The sequence below is a fragment of the Euprymna scolopes genome, chromosome 46 (genome assembly GCF_053919585.1).
Source record: "Euprymna scolopes isolate OS-2025 chromosome 46, ASM5391958v1, whole genome shotgun sequence".
NCBI lineage: Eukaryota > Metazoa > Mollusca > Cephalopoda > Sepiida > Sepiolidae > Euprymna > Euprymna scolopes.
The window spans coordinates 5,015,768-5,032,842 of NC_136527.1; the positions used below are offsets into that span (position 1 = coordinate 5,015,768).

General features: G+C 35.3%; 1 protein-coding gene across 2 annotated transcripts in view; it reads left to right on the forward strand.

Annotated features, from left to right (window-relative positions):
• LOC145270621 (uncharacterized) overlaps positions 1–17,075 on the forward strand; it is a 122,606-nt gene that overhangs the window by 55,218 nt on the left and 50,313 nt on the right. The window contains exon 2 of one of the 2 annotated variants that reach the window (XM_080126247.1): positions 13,063–13,218. The exons of the other annotated variant lie outside the window; for it this stretch is intronic. The gene's annotated coding sequence lies outside the window, so the exon portion shown is untranslated. The remainder of the gene's footprint in view (positions 1–13,062; positions 13,219–17,075) is intronic. 2 annotated transcript variants of the gene reach the window in all.

A 17,075-nucleotide genomic window follows, 5' to 3' on the forward strand; every position in this document is an offset into this window, starting at 1 on the left:
GTAGATTTTTGTTTGGGGAAGCAGGAAACAGGGAGGGAATTCCAATGTCTATCAGTTTAAAAGAAAGAAATTATTAGAGGAGAAAGCTATTCTGGTGTCGGGGGACCTGTACGATGAAAGCGTGAGACTTTGCTGCTTGTCTGGTTAATCGAGGGTATTTACGCCAAGGGGGGTACTAATGTTACGAGATTGTCAGAGTGCATTTCGTTAATGTACTTGTAAAACACTCAGATCGATGCAAAAATGCGATTCATGGTCTTCGGGCCAAGATAACAGTGTGATAAAAAAAACAAAATAGATTTTTAAAAATAAATAAAAGTACATAATTTTTATAAAAACGCTTGAAGAGTTTATTAAATAGGTTTTAACTCCACAGTGTGAATGCGGTATTATGGTGAATGGTGCCAGCCAAGAGTATTCTTCAAAATTCTACAGACCTTTTAGAAAGACCCTGCACCCATCTCCCTCCCCCAAATTTCTTGGTCCTGGATATGACCTTAAACTATATCCAATGGTGAGGCCCCAGCTTGCGTGCTTTGGAGAGTGTGGAGCCACCCTTTAATTGCCATTGCTCCCAGGTCCACTCTGACCACTTTTTCTTCAAAATCACTGGATTCGGCATTAAATAACCTGAAAAGGGTTGATATGCCGTAAAACAAAAACAAACCAACCAAATTTCTTAAGGGTTTCGTGCCTAAATTGTAATTTTTTTTTTTTTGGTTTATTACATGAAATTTACAAATTATATGAATAAGATCATAGTGTAGTATCTGCTCCGATGCTACACCTCACCTTTTTTTCTTTCTTTTTTTTTTACACAGTGATCACCACTTATCAAGGCCCGGAAGCCACTCAGGGATAAGGGTTATTGCAAGTACATTACGTTAGTGGGGAGATTTGAAGTGTTTACTTAAGGGGGCGGTTCATTAGGAATTTGTTAACGTTGGACTTGAAGACATCCAAGTTGTAGTCAGGTGGGAAGCAGGCAGACGGACAGATTTCCACAGGCGTTCAGTTCTAAGAAAGAAGCTTTGTTCATGGAACCCACGTTTTGATTTAGGCACAGATATAGAGTGGGGGAAATTTTTCACAGTGGATTTGGCTAGACTGGTGTTTTTCGTGAAAGATTGGCGAGGGGGGACCAGAGATTGGAGTTCAGACGAGCACCTGCCATGGAAATAACGATGTTTTTGGTCAGTGAATGAGAAATCCTTCATGACTGAGACAATTTTTATTTTTGTTCCTATACAGTGCACCTTTTTAGGGGAGCTGGATTTTCCCCACATCAAAAAACGACCTTGTGTCTAATGAAGAGACAGGGGTTGGAACTTAGTTGACGATGCAGGACTTATTAGAATAGCAATACCACACCATTTTTTTTTTTTTCATTTCAGCGAATAAACTCAAATCCAGCATTATTGACAAAAAAGCATTAAAAAAAATAAAGAAAAAATATCTTTCGTTTTTTAATCAGTCCATTAGAACTAGAATTATGACCATTTTAAAGTATCAAAAAATGCTTGGTTCACTGGACATCATGAAAAATCCAACATTTTGTATAATTTTTAATTTTTAAGTCATTATCGAGACTTTATTTACCTTACATCTAAATAGCAATACCACACAATTTCACTGGACATTTTATTCCATTTTCACCTCAAACAAGGCACAGCGCCACTTTGATGTAGGGGCTGCTATCGGGGCCATAAGTTGCAGGGATGCTATGTAGGGAGTTGAGCAACAAGATGTCTGTTCACATTACACTTGAACTTCTGCATGTCAGTACAGTTGGGAAAGCAGGAACCCAGAAGGATGTTCTAACTTTCTTAAGTCAGCTTGTGACTGAAAATGGTAGGAAATTTACGGACTAACCCATCTTTTTATTATGAAATTTTGAACATACTAACGGGGGGGGGGGTCTCTGCCCCGTGGTAAAATATGCTTAAATATATTTTAAATTTTGTATATATTATTATATTGTCGTGATTTCAAAAGTAAAAAAAAAAAAAAAAAAAGTATTTAGGTGCCATTAGCTAGAATCGAACCCAAAACTAGCATTCAAAGCTGGTGATGTTACCACTGTACCAACGTGACATGCAAATAAATGGTACATCAAATCTGTTGCCAAGGCTGCTGGAAAAATGGTGGGATCCTTCTATCGAGCCAGTAGATATCTCACTGCTGATGCAATTCTCTATCTATATAAACACAGCTAGACTTTGGAATTCCCTTCCTGCTGCTTGCTTTCCTGGCTGTACTGATATGCAGAAGTTTAAATGTTACATAAACAAATATCTTGTTAATCTTCCCTAGGCATGGCCCCAAATAGTAGCCCCTTACGTCCAAGTGGCAAGCTTCAATCTCTGGTCCCCCTCGCCAAACTTTCACTAGAAACAACTCGTCTAGCTGAAAACACTATCAATAATTTTCCCCACTCTTTATCTGTGCCTAAACCTAAATGTAGATTCCATGAACAAAGCTGGCATAAAGGTCTACTTCACAAGATTTCCAGCTACGGTATAACTGGAAATGTTTTCTCAATCATTAAATCATTTCTCTCCGATAGGTTCATAAGAGTAGTGGTAGATGGACAAAAATCGGAGGCCTGCAATATAAATGCTGGAGTCCCTCAGGGGTCAATCTTGGGCCCAACTCTCTTCCTGATCTACATCAATGACCTCCCTAAACACATACTTAAATCATTCGTTGACATCTATGCTGATGACGCGACCATCTACGGCAACACATCAAAGGCTGTAAATGACAAAGTTCTCTCTGATTCTCTCTCCTCTGATTTCGAGCACGTGGTTCAGTGGGAGAAGATGTGGCTGGTTACCTTTAATGCATCCAAAACCTAACTCCTATCCTTACATCATCAACGCTCTGATCCCCATCTAGCATCAATTGTGATGGATGGCTCTCGTCTGGGTGAGGCCCCGTGTTTTGACAAGCTTCTGGGTTTGACCTTTACTCCTGATCTGAAATGGAACACGTACATCGTCTGTTGCCAAGGTCACTGGAAAGATGGTGGGATCCTTTTACCGCTCCAGAAGATATCTCACTACTGATGCAATTCTTTATCTATATAAAAGCCAAGTACGTCCAAGGATGGAATACTGTTGCCATATCTGGGCAGGAGCTGCCAAAAACAGCCTATCATGCCTTGACAGAGTACAAAATAGACTTCGTGGTTTAGTGGGGGATGCCCTTTTCTCTACCCTGCAACCTCTCTCCCACAGAAAAGATGTTGCGAGCCTATCCTTGTTTTATCGTTATTTTCATGGCAGATGCTCGTCTGAACTCCAATCCCTGGTCCCCCCTCGCCAATCTTTCACGAAAAACACCCGTCTAGCTGAATCCACTGTAAAAAATTTCCCCCACTCTATATCTGTGCCTAAATCAAAACGCGAATTCCATGAACAAAGCTTCTTTCTTAGAACTGCACGCCTGTGGAACTCTGTTCCGTCTGCCTGCTTCCCTCCGGACTACAACTTGGATGTGTTCAAGTCCAATGTTAACAAATTCCTAATGAACCGCCCCCCTAATTAAACACTTCATGAAATCTCCACACTAACGTAATTTACTTGCAATAACCCTTATCCCTGAGTGGCTTCCGGGCCTTGATAAGTGGTGATCACTGTGTAAAAAAAAAAAAAAAAAAAAAGTTTTCTTAAAACTGCACGCCTGTGGAACTGTCTTCCGTTTTCCTGCTTTCCAGCTGACTACAATCTGGTTGTCTTCAAGTCCAACGTAAACAAGTTCTTGATGAGCCGTTCCACTTTAGTTAACAAATTTACCGAATCTCTATTACTAACGATTACTATATTGTCCAATTGACTACTGTACACTCTTAACCCTTATCCTCGAGTTGTCTCTGAGCCTTAATAAGTGGTGATTCCTATGTAAAAAAAAGACCCATAAAAGTACAGCCTATAAAAACGCAATCATTTGATGCCCTCGCACCTTTAGTTTCGGAAGAGATAGTTTGAAAATATGGAGACAGACAAATTGACAGACAGACAGACAGCGATTTATACATTAGATTATCATAATACTATGAGGGCTTTAAGTAGGAACATCATAAAAAAACATCATAAAAATGCTATGCTGGCATGTTTCACCACTTATCAAGGCCCAGGAAGCCACTCGAGGATAAGGGTTATTGTATGTACAGTAATGGGATAATATTCCTCTGTATATTAAACAAACAAAAAAAAAAATCTTTATTTTCATATCTATTTTTTTTTTTTACATGGAAGTCACCACTTATCAAGGCCCGGAGGCCACTCGAGGATAAGGGTTATTGTATGTACAGTAATGGGATAATATTCCCCTGTATATTAAACAAACAAAAAAAAAATCTTTATTTTCATATCTATTTTTTTTTTTTTTACATGGAAGTCACCACTTATCAAGGCCCGGAGGCCACTCGAGGATAAGGGTTATTGTATGTACAGTAATGGGATAATATTCCCCTGTATATTAAACAAACAAAAAAAAAATCTTTATTTTCATATCTATTTTTTTTTTTTACATGGAAGTCACCACTTATCAAGGCCCGGAGGCCACTCGAGGATAAGGGTTATTGTATGTACAGTAATGGGATAATATTCCCCTGTATATTAAACAAACAAAAAAAAAATCTTTATTTTCATATCTATTTTTTTTTTTTTTTACATGGAAGTCACCACTTATCAAGGCCCGGAGGCCACTCGAGGATAAGGGTTATTGTATGTACAGTAATGGGATAATATTCCCCTGTATATTAAACAAACAAAAAAAAAATCTTTATTTTCATATCTATTTTTTTTTTTTTTTACATGGAAGTCACCACTTATCAAGGCCCAGGAAGCCACTCGAGGATAAGGGTTATTGTATGTACAGTAATGGGATAATATTCCCCTGTATATTAAACAAACAAAAAAAAAAATCTTTATTTTCATATCTATTTTTTTTTTTTTTACATGGAAGTCACCACTTATCAAGGCCCGGAGGCCACTCGAGGATAAGGGTTATTGTATGTACAGTAATGGGATAATATTCCCCTGTATATTAAACAAACAAAAAAAAAATCTTTATTTTCATATCTATTTTTTTTTTTTTACATGGAAGTCACCACTTATCAAGGCCCGGAGGCCACTCGAGGATAAGGGTTATTGTATGTACAGTAATGGGATAATATTCCCCTGTATATTAAACAAACAAAAAAAAAATCTTTATTTTCATATCTATTTTTTTTTTTTTACATGGAAGTCACCACTTATCAAGGCCCAGGAAGCCACTCGAGGATAAGGGTTATTGTATGTACAGTAATGGGATAATATTCCCCTGTATATTAAACAAACAAAAAAAAAAATCTTTATTTTCATATCTATTTTTTTTTTTTTTACATGGAAGTCACCACTTATCAAGGCCCGGAGGCCACTCGAGGATAAGGGTTATTGTATGTACAGTAATGGGATAATATTCCCCTGTATATTAAACAAACAAAAAAAAAATCTTTATTTTCATATCTATTTTTTTTTTTTACATGGAAGTCACCACTTATCAAGGCCCGGAGGCCACTCGAGGATAAGGGTTATTGTATGTACAGTAATGGGATAATATTCCCCTGTATATTAAACAAACAAAAAAAAAAATCTTTATTTTCATATCTATTTTTTTTTTTTTACATGGAAGTCACCACTTATCAAGGCCCGGAGGCCACTCGAGGATAAGGGTTATTGTATGTACAGTAATGGGATAATATTCCCCTGTATATTAAACAAACAAAAAAAAAATCTTTATTTTCATATCTATTTTTTTTTTTTTACATGGAAGTCACCACTTATCAAGGCCCGGAGGCCACTCGAGGATAAGGGTTATTGTATGTACAGTAATGGGATAATATTCCCCTGTATATTAAACAAACAAAAAAAAAATCTTTATTTTCATATCTATTTTTTTTTTTTTACATGGAAGTCACCACTTATCAAGGCCCGGAGGCCACTCGAGGATAAGGGTTATTGTATGTACAGTAATGGGATAATATTCCCCTGTATATTAAACAAACAAAAAAAAAATCTTTATTTTCATATCTATTTTTTTTTTTTTACATGGAAGTCACCACTTATCAAGGCCCGGAGGCCACTCGAGGATAAGGGTTATTGTATGTACAGTAATGGGATAATATTCCCCTGTATATTAAACAAACAAAAAAAAAAATCTTTATTTTCATATCTATTTTTTTTTTTTTTACATGGAAGTCACCACTTATCAAGGCCCGGAGGCCACTCGAGGATAAGGGTTATTGTATGTACAGTAATGGGATAATATTCCTCTGTATATTAAACAAACAAAAAAAAAAAAATCTTTATTTTCATATCTATTTTTTTTTTTTTACATGGAAGTCACCACTTATCAAGGCTCGGAGGCCACTCGAGGATAAGGGTTATTGTATGTACAGTAATGGGATAATATTCCCCTGTATATTAAACAAACAAAAAAAAAAATCTTTATTTTCATATCTATTTTTTTTTTTTTACATGGAAGTCACCACTTATCAAGGCCCGGAGGCCACTCGAGGATAAGGGTTATTGTATGTACAGTAATGGGATAATATTCCCCTGTATATTAAACAAACAAAAAAAAAAATCTTTATTTTCATATCTATTTTTTTTTTTTTACATGGAAGTCACCACTTATCAAGGCCCGGAGGCCACTCGAGGATAAGGGTTATTGTATGTACAGTAATGGGATAATATTCCTCTGTATATTAAACAAACAAAAAAAAAATCTTTATTTTCATATCTATTTTTTTTTTTTTTTACATGGAAGTCACCACTTATCAAGGCCCGGAGGCCACTCGAGGATAAGGGTTATTGTATGTACAGTAATGGGATAATATTCCCCTGTATATTAAACAAACAAAAAAAAAAATCTTTATTTTCATATCTATTTTTTTTTTTTTTACATGGAAGTCACCACTTATCAAGGCCCGGAGGCCACTCGAGGATAAGGGTTATTGTATGTACAGTAATGGGATAATATTCCCCTGTATATTAAACAAACAAAAAAAAAAATCTTTATTTTCATATCTATTTTTTTTTTTTTTACATGGAAGTCACCACTTATCAAGGCCCGGAGGCCACTCGAGGATAAGGGTTATTGTATGTACAGTAATGGGATAATATTCCCCTGTATATTAAACAAACAAAAAAAAAAATCTTTATTTTCATATCTATTTTTTTTTTTTTACATGGAAGTCACCACTAATCAAGGCCCGGAGGCCACTCGAGGATAAGGGTTATTGTATGTACAGTAATGGGATAATATTCCCCTGTATATTAAACAAACAAAAAAAAAAATCTTTATTTTCATATCTATTTTTTTTTTTTTACATGGAAGTCACCACTTATCAAGGCCCGGAGGCCACTCGAGGATAAGGGTTATTGTATGTACAGTAATGGGATAATATTCCCCTGTATATTAAACAAACAAAAAAAAAAATCTTTATTTTCATATCTATTTTTTTTTTTTTACATGGAAGTCACCACTTATCAAGGCCCGGAGGCCACTCGAGGATAAGGGTTATTGTATGTACAGTAATGGGATAATATTCCTCTGTATATTAAACAAACAAAAAAAAAATCTTTATTTTCATATCTATTTTTTTTTTTTTACATGGAAGTCACCACTTATCAAGGCCCAGGAAGCCACTCGAGGATAAGGGTTATTGTATGTACAGTAATGGGATAATATTCCCCTGTATATTAAACAAACAAAAAAAAAAATCTTTATTTTCATATCTATTTTTTTTTTTTACATGGAAGTCACCACTTATCAAGGCCCGGAGGCCACTCGAGGATAAGGGTTATTGTATGTACAGTAATGGGATAATATTCCCCTGTATATTAAACAAACAAAAAAAAAAATCTTTATTTTCATATCTATTTTTTTTTTTTTACATGGAAGTCACCACTTATCAAGGCCCAGGAAGCCACTCGAGGATAAGGGTTATTGTATGTACAGTAATGGGATAATATTCCCCTGTATATTAAACAAACAAAAAAAAAAATCTTTATTTTCATATCTATTTTTTTTTTTTACATGGAAGTCACCACTTATCAAGGCCCGGAGGCCACTCGAGGATAAGGGTTATTGTATGTACAGTAATGGGATAATATTCCCCTGTATATTAAACAAACAAAAAAAAAAATCTTTATTTTCATATCTATTTTTTTTTTTTTACATGGAAGTCACCACTTATCAAGGCCCAGGAAGCCACTCGAGGATAAGGGTTATTGTATGTACAGTAATGGGATAATATTCCCCTGTATATTAAACAAACAAAAAAAAAAATCTTTATTTTCATATCTATTTTTTTTTTTTACATGGAAGTCACCACTTATCAAGGCCCGGAGGCCACTCGAGGATAAGGGTTATTGTATGTACAGTAATGGGATAATATTCCCCTGTATATTAAACAAACAAAAAAAAAAATCTTTATTTTCATATCTATTTTTTTTTTTTTACATGGAAGTCACCACTTATCAAGGCCCAGGAAGCCACTCGAGGATAAGGGTTATTGTATGTACAGTAATGGGATAATATTCCCCTGTATATTAAACAAACAAAAAAAAAAATCTTTATTTTCATATCTATTTTTTTTTTTTTACATGGAAGTCACCACTTATCAAGGCCCGGAGGCCACTCGAGGATAAGGGTTATTGTATGTACAGTAATGGGATAATATTCCCCTGTATATTAAACAAACAAAAAAAAAATCTTTATTTTCATATCTATTTTTTTTTTTTTTACATGGAAGTCACCACTTATCAAGGCCCGGAGGCCACTCGAGGATAAGGGTTATTGTATGTACAGTAATGGGATAATATTCCCCTGTATATTAAACAAACAAAAAAAAAAATCTTTATTTTCATATCTATTTTTTTTTTTTACATGGAAGTCACCACTTATCAAGGCCCAGGAAGCCACTCGAGGATAAGGGTTATTGTATGTACAGTAATGGGATAATATTCCCCTGTATATTAAACAAACAAAAAAACAATCTTTATTTTCATATCTATTTTTTTTTTTTTTACATGGAAGTCACCACTTATCAAGGCCCAGGAAGCCACTCGAGGATAAGGGTTATTGTATGTACAGTAATGGGATAATATTCCCCTGTATATTAAACAAACAAAAAAAAAATCTTTATTTTCATATCTATTTTTTTTTTTTACATGGAAGTCACCACTTATCAAGGCCCAGAGGCCACTCGAGGATAAGGGTTATTGTATGTACAGTAATGGGATAATATTCCCCTGTATATTAAACAAACAAAAAAAAAATCTTTATTTTCATATCTATTTTTTTTTTTTTACATGGAAGTCACCACTTATCAAGGCCCAGAGGCCACTCGAGGATAAGGGTTATTGTATGTACAGTAATGGGATAATATTCCCCTGTATATTAAACAAACAAAAAAAAAATCTTTATTTTCATATCTATTTTTTTTTTTTTACATGGAAGTCACCACTTATCAAGGCCCGGAGGCCACTCGAGGATAAGGGTTATTGTATGTACAGTAATGGGATAATATTCCTCTGTATATTAAACAAACAAAAAAAAAAATCTTTATTTTCATATCTATTTTTTTTTTTTTACATGGAAGTCACCACTTATCAAGGCCCGGAGGCCACTCGAGGATAAGGGTTATTGTATGTACAGTAATGGGATAATATTCCCCTGTATATTAAACAAACAAAAAAAAAAATCTTTATTTTCATATCTATTTTTTTTTTTTTTACATGGAAGTCACCACTTATCAAGGCCCGGAGGCCACTCGAGGATAAGGGTTATTGTATGTACAGTAATGGGATAATATTCCCCTGTATATTAAACAAACAAAAAAAAAATCTTTATTTTCATATCTATTTTTTTTTTTTTACATGGAAGTCACCACTTATCAAGGCCCAGAGGCCACTCGGGGATAAGGGTTATTGTATGTACAGTAATGGGATAATATTCCCCTGTATATTAAACAAACAAAAAAACAATCTTTATTTTCATATCTATTTTTTTTTTTTTACATGGAAGTCACCACTTATCAAGGCCCAGAGGCCACTCGGGGATAAGGGTTACTGCGTGTACAGTAATCAATGGGATAATATCGTAGTAATCGTTATTAATGGAGATTTGATACAGTGTCTTATTTAAGGGGATGTTTATCAGGAATTTGTTTATGTTGGACTTGAAGACATCCAAGTTGTAGTCAGGTGGGAAACAAGCAAAAAGCGGAAGAGAGTTCCACAGGCGTAAAGTAAATTTTATTGCGAATCCAGTTATATAAATTTTATTTTGATGGACACAGGAGAAATGTACTTATTACTGATTTAAAGACTATGAGTGTCAAATTACGTAGCGCTGAACGTTATATTGTGATCAATCGGGAAGCAGAACAGCGGAATAGTATTCCACACGCGGGCAGTTCTAGGAAAGAATATAGTGCCCCAGTAGCTGCTGCCCCTGATAGTAGCCCCCAACACCAAAATGGCAATGTGCCTTGTTTGGGGTGAAAATGTACACACACACTAACACACATTTTCATTTTTATAGATATAGATTAGAATCGATAGAAAATTGACTATAATCATATATACAAAATTTGCGTGAAAATATCATATTTAGCATATATATATATATATCACGTTGTACAATGGGGAAAGGAGTGGCTCTCGTCTTGGGGAGGCCTCAAGTTTTGACAGGCTTCTGGGCTTGACCTTTACTCCTGATCTTAAATGGAATACGTACATCAAATCTGTTGCCAAGGCCGCTGGAAAAATGGTCGGATCCTTCTATCGATCCAGTAGATATCTCACTGCTGATGCAATTCTCTATCTATATAAGAGCCAGATACGTCCAACGATGGAGTACTGCTGCCACATCTGGGCAGGAGCTGCTAGAAAAGACTTGTCCTGCCTTGATAGAATTCAAAATAGACTTCGGGGCCTCGTAGGAGATGTCCTTTTCTCTTCCCTGCAACCTCTGTCTCACAGAAGAGATGTTGCGAGTTTTATCGTTATTTTCATGGAAAGTGTTCGACTGAGCTTCAATCTATGGTCCCCCCTCGCCAAACTTTCACAAGAAACACTCCTCTAGCTGAAAACACTATCAATAATTTTCCCCACTCTTTATCTGTACCTAAACCTAAACATAGATTCCATGATCAAAACTTCTTCCTTAGAACTGCACGCCTGTGGAATTGTCTTCCGTTTTCCTGCTTTCCAGCTTTCTATAATATGGTTGTCTTCAAGTCCAACGTGAACAAGTTTCTGAGGAGCCGTTCCATATAAGTTAACAAATTTACCGAACTGCCATTACTATCGATTACTATATTGTCCTTTTGACTACTGTACACTCTTTAACCCTTATCCTTGAGTGGCCTATCGGCCTTGATAAGTGGTGACGTCTATGTAAAAAAAAAAATATATATATATATATATATATATATATATATATATATATATATATATATATATGAAATTTATTACTGTGAGTCCAGAATGAGTTAACAAATTGTTTCAGCTAGAGGAAAATGCTCAAAGAGAGGAAAAAATCCGACTAGCATCGTCAGAATTCATAGATGGACTAAGTTATAAAGTCAAATAAGAATGGAAAAATCGTAGATGAAGGGGAGTTAGAAAATAAGGGGGGAGTGGTAGGGAGAGAACGTTGGAATTTAAAGTAGTAGGAGTGTATTAAATAAGAGAGGGGTTTATAATTAAATATTAATTATGTGTAAATTCTTATATACGTTTTTTTTTAGTTTATAACGGTTTAAACTTAAAAGACGCTATTCATATTTATAACTGCATAAGTAACAGTTAATTTAAAGGATCACCATGACAACAGGTTGGAGAGTTAGTGTTAGTGAAGGAACGGGTTGAAAATGGGGTTTAAAGTGATTTAGCCGGGCGGGGAGAGATTGAAAGATATTTATTGTTTATAAAATGGAAAGAAAAAGAAAAGGAAAAATAAATTAATGAATTATACTTTACAGGTTTATTTTGATAGTATAATGGTAGGTAAGAGTATCAGTAAGTAAATAAAATAAATTAAAAATTAAAATATTAATAAATAATCGTTAATGATAAGTAAATAAAATATGCACACACACACACATACACGCGTACACCTGTACAATGTACGGAGACATCAATGGGGGGGGGGGAGAACACATGCCTAAGTATATATACAAAAACCACAGATACGTAAACATAAAAATAAATAAACACATATACATACATATACATGCATTTACATACATACATATATATATATATATATATATATACGTACACATATATATATACACAAAAACATGCATACACACACGCACATATATATATATATATATATATATATATAAATGAATAAATAAATTAGCCGGGCAGGTAGAAATTATACGTTACAGGTTTATTTTAAATAATAGATTAATAAAATTAGGGATTTTTTTTTCATGGTAATAAGTAACACACATACACAAATACAAGCACACGCATACATATGTACAGCAAATGCACATACATATTGTTAATGGTAAGTAAATAAAATACGCACACACACACACACACACACACACACATAAATACACATACACGCATACACCTGTACAAAGTACGGAGACACATAAATGGGGGGGGGACACATGCCTAAGTAAATATACAAAAAAAATCGATACGTAAACATAAAAATAAATAAACACATATACATACATATACATGCATACATATACATATATACACATACATACATATATATATATATATATACATACATACACACATACATACATATAAAAATATGCATACATACACGCACATATATATATATATATATATATATATATGACCGGGCTATGCTGGCCGCACCTACTAGTGTAATATTATTATTATTATTTATTTTTTATTAACATTTTAATGTGAACAATTCTTACTTTTATTTTTAAAAATGTGTAAAATTTATTTCCTATAATTGCTAACATTCTTTTTATATATATTTTTATATTTCGCTGAAAAGATGGCCTCATGTTTTGACAAACTTCTGGGCTTGACCTTTACTCCTGATCCTAAATGGAACACACACATCAAAGTCGCTGGAAAAATGGTGGGATCCTTTTATCGATCCAGTAGATATCTCACTGTTGATGCGGTTCTCTATCTCTATAAGAGCCAGGTACGTCCAAGGATGGAGTATTTTTGCCATATCTTGGCAGGAGCTCCTAGAAGCACTTATCTTGCCTTGACAGAGTTCAAAATAGACTTCGTAGCTCATTGAGGGATGCCCTTTTTTCTTCTCTGTTACTTTCTCACAGAAAAGACATTGCGAGCCTGTCTCTGCATTATCGTTATTTTATTTTTATAGATATCTCACTGCTGATGTAATTCGCTATCTATATAAGAGCCAGGTACATCAAAGGAGCAGCTTATTTTGCCTTGATAGAGTTTCTTTTTTTTTTTCCTTGCTATGTTCTTAATTTATTTCAGCATATAATATGTTGAATTCCATAATGAAGGACGTTGCAGTAGGAATTGTTTAAAAAAATTGGCATAATAATCATTATGTATAGAATTATATTGAATATTCATATTTACTGTCATTTAATTCTGTTTTATTTGATGATACTTTAAAAATTGTCCATCAGTGCAATTTTGCTATTATAAATGTTCACTTTTCATACCTAAAAAATGAAGGCCGAAATTGAATAAGAAATAATTGTACTTTTACAGCATTACTGTCTTGTCATATTAGGAGTGATGAACGCATTTTTTGTGACGTTTTTACTGGTTACTTTTTTGTCAGTTGGTTTCAAAGTTGCCATATTGTAATTTACACGTGTTCGGGCTTCTTCACCCTCAGTAGAGTAGCGTATACTACTGATCATCAGTGAAAAGTAGATGTCGAATCCAATTCTAAATATGTTTTCTATGCAAATCAAATTAATATTTGAATAATGGGCCTAGGAAAGTAGACATATACAAGTTTTTATCATTTAGAAAAGATGAAAATATTGTTTCGATTGATAACCTGAATTGTCCAACAAGGTAATTGTCTGTATTTTTGAGATGAGGTGCTTTCATTGATTGAGATTGTCGACTGACTTCCTCATCTTGTTTGTTAACGTCACAACGTTTCGGCCGTTTTGCCCTCCGGCCTTCATCAGGTGTTTTGTATCGAACTGGGAAACCGTTTGTTAGGAGTCTCGAACCCAACCCTTTATTATTATTGAATATTCATAGTGACATATGGCCGAGTGGTCCTAGACGTATCAAAGTTTACAGTTACCCAAAGGTGCTGAGTTCAATCCTGAACGAAGGCAGTGAAAAAAGTAACATTCAAAACAGAGAATCAGCAACTATGTCCCAGAACCTAGCTGGAGTCCGAACACGGTACCCCCGTAATAATAATAAAGGGTTGGGCTCGAGACTCCTAAGAAACGGTTTCCCAGTTCGATCCCAGTTCGATACAAAACACCTGATGAAGGCCGGAGGGCAAAACGGCCGAAACGTTGTGACGTTAACAAACAAGATGAGGAAGTCAGTCCGACAATCTCAATCAATGGTAAGAAGGATTCCACTAAATTCAGAAATACTAGAATTAGATTGGACAGCTTTTGTGCAGAAATAACCTCAGAGCTAAATTGTAGGTATTATCATTGGTATGGTTGAAGTTCTGTAACTTGCTTCTGTGGTGATTTCTTCAAATGAACTCAGAAACTGGATATTTTTTTCAAACAAGTCCCCATTGGTAAATTGCTATGGTAGGAATCTTATCAACAGCACACATTACAAGAGCTTTTCGTTGTTCTTAATTTATTTTCCGTATATAATATGTTGAATTCCACCATATAGTCACATCTTGAATGAATTTGTTTTTTCCAAATTAAGTTGATCGTGTATTTCTGTTAATTTTCTAATTGCAAATAGAAAGCAATTAAAGTGAGGAACTGTATTTCTGTTCGACATAATGATTGCCTTCACAACCTAAGTTACAATGTATGATAGTTATTCTAAATCACATTCCCTGACATTAGCAACCATATTTGTTCTTGAATCCTGCAAGACTAAGAAAATTTTATACTCATCCAGAACATTGTGCAATTCTTCACTTATTGTTGCACCTATGGAATGGAACCACTCTAAGCATAGCTCTGCACGATTCAAAGTCATTTGAAAACCAAAGATTTGTCAAACTCAGAAAGGTCGCATCATCTGTTGTAGCTGTCCGATATGTCTAGTATACGAAATGTTGTTAATTTCAGTAAGAGACAGTTGAATTTTTGTTTTACTTTTGTAAATTAATCAAAAAAATTATTTTGTTCAAATTACAGCATTCTATTAAAAAAGGTCTTCACGACAAAGTTTTACAATAACCCTATTAAATCCGATGTCAAATATTACGGAATATAGCTGAATATCACCATCATTTCTCTTATCAGATAATGGATCTCTTATGACCTGTGATCATTAATACCCCAAACTTTCTTTTTGGCCAATATTGATTCTGTAGTAGTTTGGTGTTTTGATGGAGGCTCATACTTGCTGCCACTTGTTCCTGGAATGTCTGTCCCTGAATATTCATTGTTTCCTTTTCTTATCTGCAACTTTTTGTATCTTTTGAATAAACTTTTCAATAATGGTTTACGTTTTTTTTTTTTAATTACATTTTCACCCCATACAAGGCACATTGCCACTTTGGTGTAGGGAGCTACTATGTAGGGATTTGGGCAGCAAAATGTTGGTTCACGTTGCACTTGAACTTCTGCATGTCAGTACAGTTGGGGAAGCAGGGACCTGGAATGGAATTCCAAAGTCTAGCGGTTCTGGGGAAGAAACTTTTAGAGTAGAAAGATCTTTTACATCTAGGGATCTCTATAGTGTGGGGGTGGGATTTTGCAGCTTGTCGGGTCTGTCGAGGGTGTTCACATCGTGGGGGCACAAGTGCTTGCAGTTCATCTGAGCATTCACCATTAAAATACTTGTAGAACAGGCAGAGGGATGCAACGTTTGGTCGATGGGACAGAGGCTGAAGCTTTGATGCCAGTTTAGGGCCTATCAGATTTGCAACTCTCCTTTGAACCTTGTCAAGGAGCGAGAGACTAGTAGCCGATGCACCAGCCCAAATATGACAGCAATACTCCATAAATGGGCGAATGGTTGCCTTATAGAGGTACATGATACTTTCGGGTGTTAGTAGTTTTCTAGCACGGTAGAAAGAGCCCACCTTCCTTGCAGCGGCCCTGGCAATGCCCTCGATGTAATAGTTCCAACTCATGTTTCCTGTGAACGTTGGGCCAAGGAGCTTGAAAGATGGACTCTCAGATAAAGAGTCGTTGGCCATTGCTATAGGTGGTAGAGAAGGTTTCTTGTAATTATTGAATGAAACTAGTTTAGCCTTGGCGGCATTGAACGTGACCATCCATTTTTGTCCCCATTCCACTACTGATTGGAGGTCATCTTCTAGTGTTTCTGCCATTTCTTTAGATATGTGTTCGTTTGTTTTCCTGTCGTGCCTGTTATAGAGTGTAGTGTCATCAGCATATATACCCATCTCAGAGGCAATTTTGTCGGGGAAGTCATTTATGAATATCAGGAACAGTAGAGGTCCAAGGATAGACCCCTGGGGCACTCCCGCATTTATATCATATTGTTTAGATGTACGACCGTGGAGGACAACCTGGATTTTTCTCTTATCTAAGAAGGATTTAATTATGTTAAGTATTCTACCAGTGATACCGTATGATCTAATCTTCATGAGGAGACCCTCATGCCATACCCTGTCAAAAGCCTTAGATATATCTAGAGCTACCGCTCTGCCTTCTCCCGCTTTGTCCAGTGAATGGTATATACGTTCAGAGATTACAGTTAGGATGTCTGTTGTGGAACGGACTTGTCTAAATCCATATTGTTGGTCAGTCAGAAGTTTAGCATCTGTAAGGTGATGGACTAGAGCATGGTTAATTAAGGTCTCAAATATTTTTGCAAAAAGTGGGAGGAGGTTAACTGTGATGGTTTGACATAACTTGCAAGCAG